Genomic DNA, 11,364 nt, shown 5'->3' on the forward strand with positions numbered 1-11,364 from the left:
ATCACCTGGAAAGTAAATACGCACTAATACAGAGCTCCCATGAGGACCAAAGTGGCATTTGAAAAAAGAAGGTACTTAGTTAAAAAAAGAATCCTGGCATACATTCAAAGGAAATTAAATGTCACTAACTGAAATCCAACAAATATGGGAATCTCTGGAAACCAAAGTGTGAGGTCTGATAGGGAAAGAAAATTGGAATGCCATTAGCTAACAAGTCTCTCAGAATGGGGGTGGGAGGGGGGTTGCCCTTGGAAGATCAAACAATCCTAGTTTAACAGAGATTCAGATTTCTACTACCAGAAGTGTGAATTGGTTAGGCCCTAAACTGTCTGGGGAGCCTGGGGGTAGACAACAGCTTATGCAAATTTTAAGTTGCTTACTGCTTACCTCCACTTCCCAAGATAAGGAAGTCATTTATCACTTGTATGCAAATTTATGTCACCTGTTGGTGTCTGTAACTTCAAAGACATCCATACCTTATTTCTGCATGTACTACCCTGTACTAAATTCTTTTGAGTGTTTAATGTGCCATTAATAAAATGGGGTTAAGCCAGATATTGGTGGCTCAAGCCTAGCTACTCAGGAGGCTGTGATCATTTCAGGTCATGGTTTGAAGCCAGCCCAGGCAGGAAAGTCTATGAGACTCCTACCTCCAATGAACCACCAGAAAACTGGAAGTGGTGCTGTGGCTCAAAGGGGTAGAGCACTAACCTTGAGTGAAAATAGCCCAGGGACAGTGCTCAGGCCCTGAGTTCAAGCCCCATGACTGAGCCAAAGAGAAAAAGAAAATCAGAGCATGCCTTTTAAGATAAATTTCCCTTAAACTTGGAACTCAGGGATAAGCCAATAGGAAAAAATGACTTGAAGAATGTTAAACAAAGAGAACAAGTTGAATAAATGTCCTGTTGGGGAATTTATGAATTTGTTGAAGAGTTAATGGGAACAACTGCATGCCCCAGGGATAGAAGGATGACAAAATAGACAATTTCTGGCTGTTTCTTTTGTTAGAGAAGATGTAAGGAAAGGGATACATTTAAATCATTTAGCACTGGGCGTGGCTCAAACACAGCACTCTGTATGTAGCTGGAAATAATTAAGATCACTGTAGCAGTATAATTATTAAAATAACAATACAGACTCCCTGAGGCCACTCAAAGGAAACCATCCTTTTTTTTTTTTTTTCTAACTGGAAGAAGAAAAATCTCCCACAATGTCTGTTTCCATTACAGTCTGAACTATTTAAGTTTGGATTTCATCACCTAGTCTGGGTGGGGGAGGTGCAGACTTTTGACATTAGACCTGTAAAGTGGCACTTTACACTCCTCATTACTTTATCAAGCTGGAACAATGATAAACCTTAATTTATTTATCAAACTGTGACAACAAACCTTGATTTTCAGTGATCTGGGTGCCACAGTTATAATAAAAAAGCTATTTACATATCTATATCCCCTCTATACCTCACCTTTATAATAACAATAAAAAGTAAAAATAAAAAAAAATAGAAAAGTAAGCCTGATGCTAATGGCTCATGCCTGTAAATCTAGCTACTCAGGAGGCTGAGATCTGAGGATCACGGTTCAAAACCAGCCGGGATAGAAAAGTCCCTCAGAGACTCTTTTTTGTTTGGGTTTTTTTTTTAACTGTATTTTTTTTTATCTTTTCTTTTTTTTTTTTGGTACTGGGGATCGAACCCAGGACGTTGCACTTGCTAGGCAAGTGCTTTGCCACTGAGCTACATCCCAGCCCCCCTCAGAGACTCTTATCTCCAATTAACCCCTCAAAAACCAGAAGTGGCATTGTGGCTCAGAGTGATAGAGCACTAGCTTGAGCAAAAGATCTCAGGGACAGCTCCCAGGCCCTGAGGTCAAGCCCCATGGTAGACAAACCAAAAAAAGAAAGAAAAGTTATTCACTCTCCTCCTGGCAAGAATTGACATGGTGTCTATGGTTCTTAGCGAATCAATAAATTGGATGCTAGGCCTAGTGATGAGAAGAGAGGAATAGATGCATTTCAGAAGCCTTTCTCAGAGACACAGGCAAGTTTTGGATATCTTCCCTACCATCAACCCTTAGTGATGCCCAAAGGCCACCTACATCTTCAGATCAAGCAGGGCTACCTTCTTATAATTTTCTGACAATAGACTTTAGACACTCCACATTCATACAGGTTAAAAAAGAAGTTATTTTCTTTTCTGAGATTGGAACTCAGGATCTAGTACTTGCTTGGCTAGTACTTATGGTATGAGCGTGTCTAGTACTTGCTTGGCTAGAACTCTATAACTGAGCCAGGCTTACAGCCCAGAATGTATTATCTTTTTTATTTGGAATAAAAAATGAATTTTTTAATATCCTAATCCAGTTTCCTTTTTCTCAACGAAGCCATGGAGATCTACAGAGAAGTAACCAACATGTCTCTCGACTCTGGCCTGGGCTGTCCATGCCTAACCTTTTCTTCAGCCTTCCATTGCCAAATCTGCATATTCCAAATCATTTTTACTTTCCTATGTTATCTCCCTATCATAAGACCCTAAGGGCTTGCCTCCTCCACATATCAAGATTATTGTCTATAAAAATAATATCGTATAGCCGGGCGCTGGTGGCTCACGCCTGTAATCCTAGCTACTCAGAAGGCTGAGATCTGAGGATCGAGGTTCAAAGCCAGCCCGGGCAGGAGAGACAGTGAGACTCCTATCTCCAATAAACCACCATAAAAAAAACCGGAAGTGGCGCTGTAGCTCAAGTGGTAGAGCGCTCGCTTTGAGCTGAAGAGCTGAGGGACAGCACCCAGGCCCAGAGTTCAAGCCCCACGACCGACAAAAAAATAATAATAATAATAATATCGTGGCTGGGCACTGGTGCCTCACAACTGTAATCCTAGCTACTCAGGTGGCTGAGATCTGAGACTCACAGTTCAAAGCCAGCCCAGGCAGGGAAGTCTGTGAGACTCTTATTTCCAGTGAACTACTAGAAAACTGGAAATGGTGCTGTGGCTCAAAGTGGTAGAGCACTAGACTTGAGCAGAAGAGCTCAGGGACAGTGCCCAAGCTGTGACCAGCAACAACAAAAACTCCAAAACCAAAAGACAACAGTAGCAAAAAACTTTGACCTGTACATTGAATTTATTTCTGTAATGATTTTCTTTTGTTTGGGCTTTGTTTCCTCTTGCTAGTACCTAAGATTTAAAATAAATGATTTTATTTACATAGACAGCTTAATTTGCTTTAGTGAGTTAATTATCTCTGTGGAGTCTTATCCTTGAAAGTTCATAAACCTAGACTGGATCATAGGTCTACACCCAGCCAAGCATCCCCCATTGTGACATAGCTTATTCATTTGCAAATTATTAGTATATGCCTTGGCTAACAATATATTCATGGTAACTTACATTTTCTACACTTTATATTTTTGTCAAGATTATTTGGTGTATTTACAAACAAGACAAGAGGCACAGCAAACATAAACAGCAACAGCACAACACAAAACCCTCTTGTTTCCATTTCTTAGAGTTCATTTCGATAAATATTATTTTATATGACCAGATGCACATAGCTATTTGAGCCTTTGTGATCCTCTCTTAAGATTATCCTACTTTGGGCTCATGGGGTGAATGTCTAGAGTCTTGTATAATCTATCATGTCCTGGTATATTTTTTTTTTTTGTCTTTTACCATTCAGTGTGTTTACTTGTAGATTTATAGGCATATTCTAATCATCACAAATGAGGGAAACCATACAGCCTAGGTTTCTTTGGGCCTGGTTTACTTCGCTTAATATAAATTTTTACAAGTCTTTCCATTTCCTTATAAATGGTACAATATCCTTCTTTCTTATGGAGAGTAGAATTCCATTGAGTATATATACCACATTTTCTTGATTCATTCATCTGTGGAGGGGCTTCTGGGTTGATTCCATATCTTGGCTATGGTAAACAATGTTGCAATGAACATACTACTTCAGGGAAGGTAAGGGGAGGCACAGAAATGGAGGGATAAAGGTGAACCAATGTAGGAGTGATACTCACTGGACACTAGGTAGAAAATGAACTATACAACTTGCGGGTGGAGATGGGAGGGGAAAACTGGGAGAGAGTGAGGGAAAGGGGGACATTATCCAAAAAGAGATGTCCTCTTTACCTGACTTACATAACTACAATACCTTATGCATCACCTTTACAGTAACTATTTATATATTTAAAAAGAAATATGAATTGTTAGTGATTTTTTCTTTGGTCATGGGGCTTGAACTCTGGGCCTGGGCACTATCCTTCAGTTCGTCAGCTCAAGGCAAGTTCTCTACCACTTGAGCCACAGTGTTAGTTTCAGTTTTTTCTCCGTGGTTTATTGGAGATAAGAGTCTCTGGGACTTTCCTGTCTAGGCTGGCTTTGAACTGTGATCCTCTGATCTCAGCCTCCTTAAGAGTTAGGATTCCAGGCGTGAGCCACCGATGCCCAGCTGTTAGTGCTTTTTTTAAAAAAATAATAAATTTTGAAATATTACTTGGTAATTTGCTCTTGATATCATTGTTCAGTTCAGTTAGTCTTTTTTTTTTGTCCTAGTACTAGGGCTTGAACTTAGGGACTAGCTGCTATCTTTTAGCTTTTTTTTTTTTTTGGCAGAAGGCTGATAGTCTATCACTTGAGCCACATCTGTAATTCTGGCTTTTTGGTACTTAATTAAAGTTAAGAGCCTCATGATTTTCCTGCCTAGCTGGCTAGCTTTGGCTAGCTTTGAGCCACAGTCCTCAGATCTCAATCATTCTGAGCAGCTAGGATTACAGGCATGAGCCATTAATATTAGATTTTAGTATGCTTTGTTGGTCTCATATTTAATTTTTTTTCTCTTTCCTCAAAGCCTTTTGTCTATATTCAAAATCAGATGTTCCATTATAATCCGGATCTAATCTAAAATTCTCTTAGCACTTTACCTGTCATCTTTTCTTTCTCAGAAGTTTTCATATATGTTTAAAAAAAGGCAAAAAGTTTACATTCCTCAAATCCTTTAATTCCTCAAAATCCAAACAAGTGTTTCAAGAAGTAAGGAAACTTATAGAAAGGTGTTTGACTCTTCAGAAATTCTTCCAGTTACCTGTCTGGTCAACAGGCAAAATATCAGGTAAAGTTCATGTCTGGTGAGTGCAAATGATCTGAGCTATCAGATCATTTATTAAACCTATCCCAGCCAAAGCTCCAGAGTAACTAGAGAATAACTGAGATGACCAGGGCAGATAGATATTCTGTTTCCAGGAAAGAGGGCCTACATTTCAAGTTTCCCTTGTCAGAGAGCCCTTGTTACTATGGCAGCTAGTGACAGACCTGCTACCAACAGGTTTACATAAAATGGTACCCATGAAATTTCTGTGCAAGATTCCCAGAGGTCTCTTCTGGACATTCCAGCTTTCAAAACCATGCATTAAAACATTTGGTTCCCATTATTGCTAAAAAAATTCTTTATCTTTATTTATAATTGACATAAGAAATGTGTGCAAATTCATGAAATGGTATTTCTTTTTTGTCTTTTTTTTCTTTTTGTCAGTTGTAGGGCTTGAAGCCTGGGCCTGGGCAATGTCTCTGAGCTCTTTTTGCTCAAGGCTAGCACTTTTATCACTTTGAACCACAGCTCAGTGGTTCACTGGAGATAAGAGTCTCACAGACTTTCCTGCCCAGGCTGGCTTTGAATTGCAATCCTCAGATCTCAGCTTCCTCAGTAGCTAGGATTTACAGGATTTCAGCGGACACAATTGTGTCCATTGAATTGGTCTTTGGTTATCTACTCTTAATGAAACACAGCCTCTCAAACTCACTCTGCAATAAATGTAGACTTCTGCTCTCTGAATGTACTTTTTCTTGTTGTTGTTGTTGGTTGTGGGACTGAACTCAGGGACTGGGTGCTGTTCCTGAGCCTCTTTGTGCTCAAGGCTGGCACTCTACCACTTGAGCCACTGCAACATTTCTGGCTTTTACTGAGTGGTTTAAAGAGATAAAATGGAGATAAAGAGCTTCAGAGACTTTTCTGTCCAGGCTGGCTTCAAACTGCAATCCTCAGATTTCAACTTCCTAAGTAGCTAGGATTACAGGCATAAGCCACCAGCACCTGGCTCTGAATGCACTCTTATTAGAATCCATGATATTGACATTATTCCTAATTCTACAATAGGTCACGTCTTAAGGTCCACTGTGTCTTATGAAGGACCCATCAACCTATCTTTTTCTTTTTTTGAATTTCATCCTTTCTGGTCTACTACCCAATCTATAGATATCACATTTTTCTTGACTACATAAATGAATAGCAGATTCTTTTCTCATTTTTCTTTTTTTTTGGGGGGGGGGTCCAGTTGTGGGGCCTGAACTCTGGGCCTGGGTGCTGTCCCTCAGCTCTTCAGCTCAAGGCTAGCACTCTACCGCTTCTGGCTTTTTTTCTTTTTGCGTATGTGGTATTGAGGAATCGAACCCCCAGGGCTTCAGGCATGCAAGGCAAGCGCTCTACCACTGAGCCACCTTCCCAGTCCTCTCATTTTTCTTAATTTTTGAAGTTTTGTATTAATCATATGCTGACAATCTTTGACATTTAAAAATTCAGCATTTGAGAAAATGATACCTGAAGTGGTTCCACTAAAAACAAAATGAGAATTAAAGATTCATTGCAGGAGATTCATAAACAAGATACATGTAGCTAGGAATTTTTTTCTTGGTAATTACAATTGTATGTATTTAACAAGACTTAGGTTATTAAAGCTATGCACTACTATTTTGAGTAACCAAAGCACCATCAGAGGTTGTAATGAGAATGATCTAATTTTTCTGGAACAAAAGCATGAAAAGTATAACATTCTTTTACTCATGTTTATAATATTATAAATAACAGGATTTCCCCCACACACTATCTGTAAGCCATATGCATTTATCCAAGAGCATATTTTATCTTCAATACACAAATCATATTTTTGAAGTCTTTTCAGATTCATTATATGTGATCATATACTCTTCCTTAGCCCACAAACCTCACCCTGTCAGTCTTATTTTTCCCTGAGTCTAGTAAAGTGATGCCTTAAAAAAGGAGGAGTGAGAATTTTTACAAAGCATCGCTTTAATAGACTTTGCAAAATCTCAAGACCCCCCTTTTTTGCAGGATTTGCATTTTTGTTTTGAAATTAATAGTGAATGAACTTCTGCCATGTTTTCTGACATTTAAAACGTGCAACTATCAGCAAGAGGTGGACCAATATATATGCGAATGCAGCAAATATTTTAAACATGCATGGCCATTGTGGTGAAATTAATGAAACTCTAATTCCTTTGAAATTCACTGAACTAATAGTCATACAAAAATCATGATAGGTGCTTTTGATCAAAATTTACAAAATCTATTATTATAACTGAGATAGGATAAACTTGAATTTCTTTCATTTTATTTGTGTGTATGCCCCAGTCCTGGGGCTTGAACTCAGGGCCTAGGAGCTGTCCCCAAGCTTTTTTGCTCACAGATAGTGCTCTACTACTTGAGCCACAGCCCCACTTCTGGCTTTTTGGTGATTAATCAGAGATAAGGTTTTCATGGACTTTTCTGCCTAGCCTGGTTTCAAACTATGACCCTCAGACCACAGACTCTGGAGTAGGTAGGATTACAGGTGTGAGCTACTGGCACTCAGTTTAGGGGCTTGGATTACTTAATGTAGAAAAAGAGGGGGGATATCTTCTCTTAAAAATGTTACCAAGGAATGGTCTAGTTCCTTGATTCTGTCAGATCTCTCTGGGCCAGTAGCATCAGTATCACACTAAACCTAAGTATCACACTAAACCTTGATAGAACTTACTATAAATGCAAATTCTCAATCTGATGTCTGAGTAGAGCTCAGAAATGGGCTCTAACTAGTTTTTCCAGGTAAATGTTGATGCATGCTAAAGATTGAGAGCCATTGATCCAGTTCTATCTGTTTTACTAAGAAGTTCTCGAGAAAAGAAAAAGATGTTATTTACAAGTTAAGAATCAAGCTTTGAGTGGTGTTTCTTTCAACTTTGTTTTTTTTTTCTTCTGTGATAGTACTAGGGCTTGAACTCAGGGCTTGGACCCTGTCCCTGAGTTTTGTTTTGTTTTGTTTTTCACACAGGAATGATATTCTACTAATTAAGCCACAGCTCCATTTTCAGCTTTTTGCTGTTGGAGAGAAGAGTCTTATGGATTTGTTATCCCAGCGCTGGCTTCCAGTCTCAGGCCTCTGTTCTCAGCCTCCTGAGTAGCTAAGATTATAGGTGTCAGCCCCCGGTACCCATCCTTTCCTCTTTTACATAACATGTACTGGTCATTTGGGGATAAGAGTCTCATGGACTTTCCTGCCTGAGCTAGCTTTGAAACACAATCCTCAGCTCTAAGCTTCCTAAACAGCTAGGATTATAGATTACAGGTGTAATCCTGGTGGCTCTTGTTTTTGATTTTTGTTTTTGTCAGTTGAGGGGCTTGAACTCTGGGCCTGGGAGCTGTCCCTCAGCTCTTCAGCTCAAGGTGAATACTCTACCACTTGAGCTACAGTGCCACTTCCAGTTTTCTGATGGTTAATTGGAGATGAGTATCATGGACTTTCCTGCCCAGGCTGGCTTTGAACCGTGGTCCTCAAGTATCAGCCTTTTGAGTAGCTAGGATTACAGGTGTGAGCCACCGGCACCCAGCAGCTGGCTCCTCTTATATGCTTAAAATCAAGTCTAGGCTATAAATAATACTTAATATAGTACAAATGTGTAAGACTCATACTGTATTATTTATAGAGGGCACTATGATGAGAAAAGTCTGTATGCATTTGGTACAGATGCAATTTGTTTAATGTTTGCACTCTATGGAAACTATAGGTATGGAACTGGCAGAGACAGAGAGCTGACTGTGTGCTATATATCATTTAGTGACCACCATGCTTCTATGAACAGTTCTCATCTCCATTTTACAGAGGAGAAAATACTAGAAGAGAATAGAACATGCAAGGTCTCATCAAGGAAAGGGTTGTGTATCAAGTTCTATGACATCATCTGATTTTACCCAACCATTCAGAAGGTGGAGCTATATTTTATTATTATTAGTTTTTTTCTGTCACTTATGAAGCTTGAACTCAGGGCCTGAGCACACTGTTCTTGGGCTTTTTTGCTTAAGGCTAGTGTTGTACCATTTTGAGCCACAGCGCCACTTGTGGTTTTCTGGTGATCGCTTGGAGATAAAGAGTCTCACAGACTTCCCTGCCTGGGCTGGCTTTGAACTGTGATCCTGAGATTTCAACCCCCTGAGTAGCTAGGATTACAGCTGTGAGCCACTGGTACCTAGATATTAATGTATTATTTTTATTATCGTATCTATTTCTGCATTACAGAATTGTCTTGTGCTGGTAGGCACAGCACAGTCTTTGGCACAAGGACTATTTCTAACCCTGCTTCCACAGACCCAGAGGATGCAACCCACTGTTTTTGTTTATTTGGTTGGTTGGCTTTGGTTTTTTTTTCTGAACTCAAGCAACAAATTCAGAAAACATCTGTCTATGTCAGATTGGCCAGAGGGGTTATTTCTATTTCTCATTGTTATGTATATGATTTTTGTTGTTGTTGTTTTTGTTATACATTTGGAGCTGTTGTTCAGATCTTTTTTAAAAAAAGTATTTTAAGTAGTATTCATTTATTATATTGGAGGCTTCGGGCTATGTTAGCAAGAATTACAATTTTAGAAATCTGAAAAAAAATGTATCATAAAAAGCCATGTGGTAGCAAAATGATAAGGTAAAAATAAAGATTCTCAATAAAGTTACTCTTCCATTTCAAAGTTTATTGTTAAAATATTTAGCAATAGCTGGGCACTGGTGGCTCATGCCTGTTATCCTACCTACTCAGGAGGCTGAGATCTGAGGATTATGTCTAAAGCCAGCCCAGGCAGGAAAGTCCATGAGACTCTTATCTCCAATTAGCCACCCCCCAAACTGGAAGTGGAACTATGGCTCAAAGTGGTAGAGAGCTAGCCTTGAGCACTATAGCTTAGGCACAGAGCCCAGACCCTGAGTTCAAGCCCCACAACTGACATAAAAAATGCTAGGCTGGAGGCAACTTAAGTACCAGCCAATCAAATAAGTGGAACAGGTACATGTTTCAGAGTTCAAACCCTGTTCCAAGAGGGGAAAAGTAGCTTGAAGGCAGTGATACTCTTTGACTTAAAAAAATTATATTGGGATTGGAATGGGGCTCAGTAGTAGAGTGCTTGCTTTGCATGCATGAAGCCTTGGGTTTGATTCCCCAGTACCACATAAACAGAAAAGGCTGGAAGTGGCACTGTGGCTCAAGCGGTAGAATGCTAGCCTTAAGCATACAGAGGCTCAGAGACAGTGCCCAGGTCCTGAGTTCAAGCCCTAGGACAGGCCCCTCCCCCCAAAAATACACACACACACACACACACACACAAACACACACAAAATTGTATCCAGGAAATGGAAATAAGAGGCTTTTTTATTTGTTGTTTTCATTTCTTTTTCTTTTTGTCTTGTTTGTTCATTTATCTGTCTTTGGGAGGGTAAGAGGGGGGGCACAGAAATGGTGGGACAGACTATGAACAAATGCAGCAGTGATACTCACTAGACACTACGTGGAAAATGAACTATACAACTTCTGGGTAGAGATGGGAGGGAAAAACTAGGAGAGACTGAGGGAAGGGATGATAATATCAAAAAAGAAATGTACTCTTTATCTGACTTATGAAACTGTAGTCCCCCATGTATCACTTTTTAATAATAATAATAATAATAATGAAGATTGAAGGGATTTGGGACCACTATTAAGTGGAGAAAAATTACAGGCTAGTTGATTCATCTAAGATTCTGAATCAGAGCCTGTAGGATCCATTTGGTCTTCAGACAGGTAGGATCTGATGTTACCAGGAAATGTGAGTGGGAATTGATAGGTGTGATTTAAGGAACTTCTGTGTAAAAGGTTTGCTGGGATACTGGGTCCCAGGAGGGAAGTGAGCAGGATCTTTCAGCCTCATAGATAAAGGTGTAAAATAAGCAGACTTGCCTGAGGATTTCTATGTCTCATATCTTAGAAAAGGATTTGCTGGGCAATAATGGGTGGTAAAGAAGAGGAGATTTCTGACATTTTAGGGACAAGAAGAGCAAGTTATTTGAGAGGAAATTTTGAGGTGAGGGATATATACTCATTTGTTCATGATGTCCCAACCAAATAGAGGGGATGGATAGTTAGAAATAACTAGAAATGAGTGGGTAAAATCTTGATTCCTGGCCGGGTGCCAGTGGCTTACATCTGTAATCCTAGCTAATGCAGGAGGCATGGTGGATCATGGTGGAAGCCAGTCTGGGCAGGAAAGTCTGTGAGACCATTATTTCTAATGAA

Source organism: Dipodomys ordii, unplaced genomic scaffold (genome assembly GCF_000151885.1).
Source record: "Dipodomys ordii isolate 6190 unplaced genomic scaffold, Dord_2.0 Scaffold200, whole genome shotgun sequence".
In the NCBI taxonomy this organism is placed as follows: domain Eukaryota; kingdom Metazoa; phylum Chordata; class Mammalia; order Rodentia; family Heteromyidae; genus Dipodomys; species Dipodomys ordii.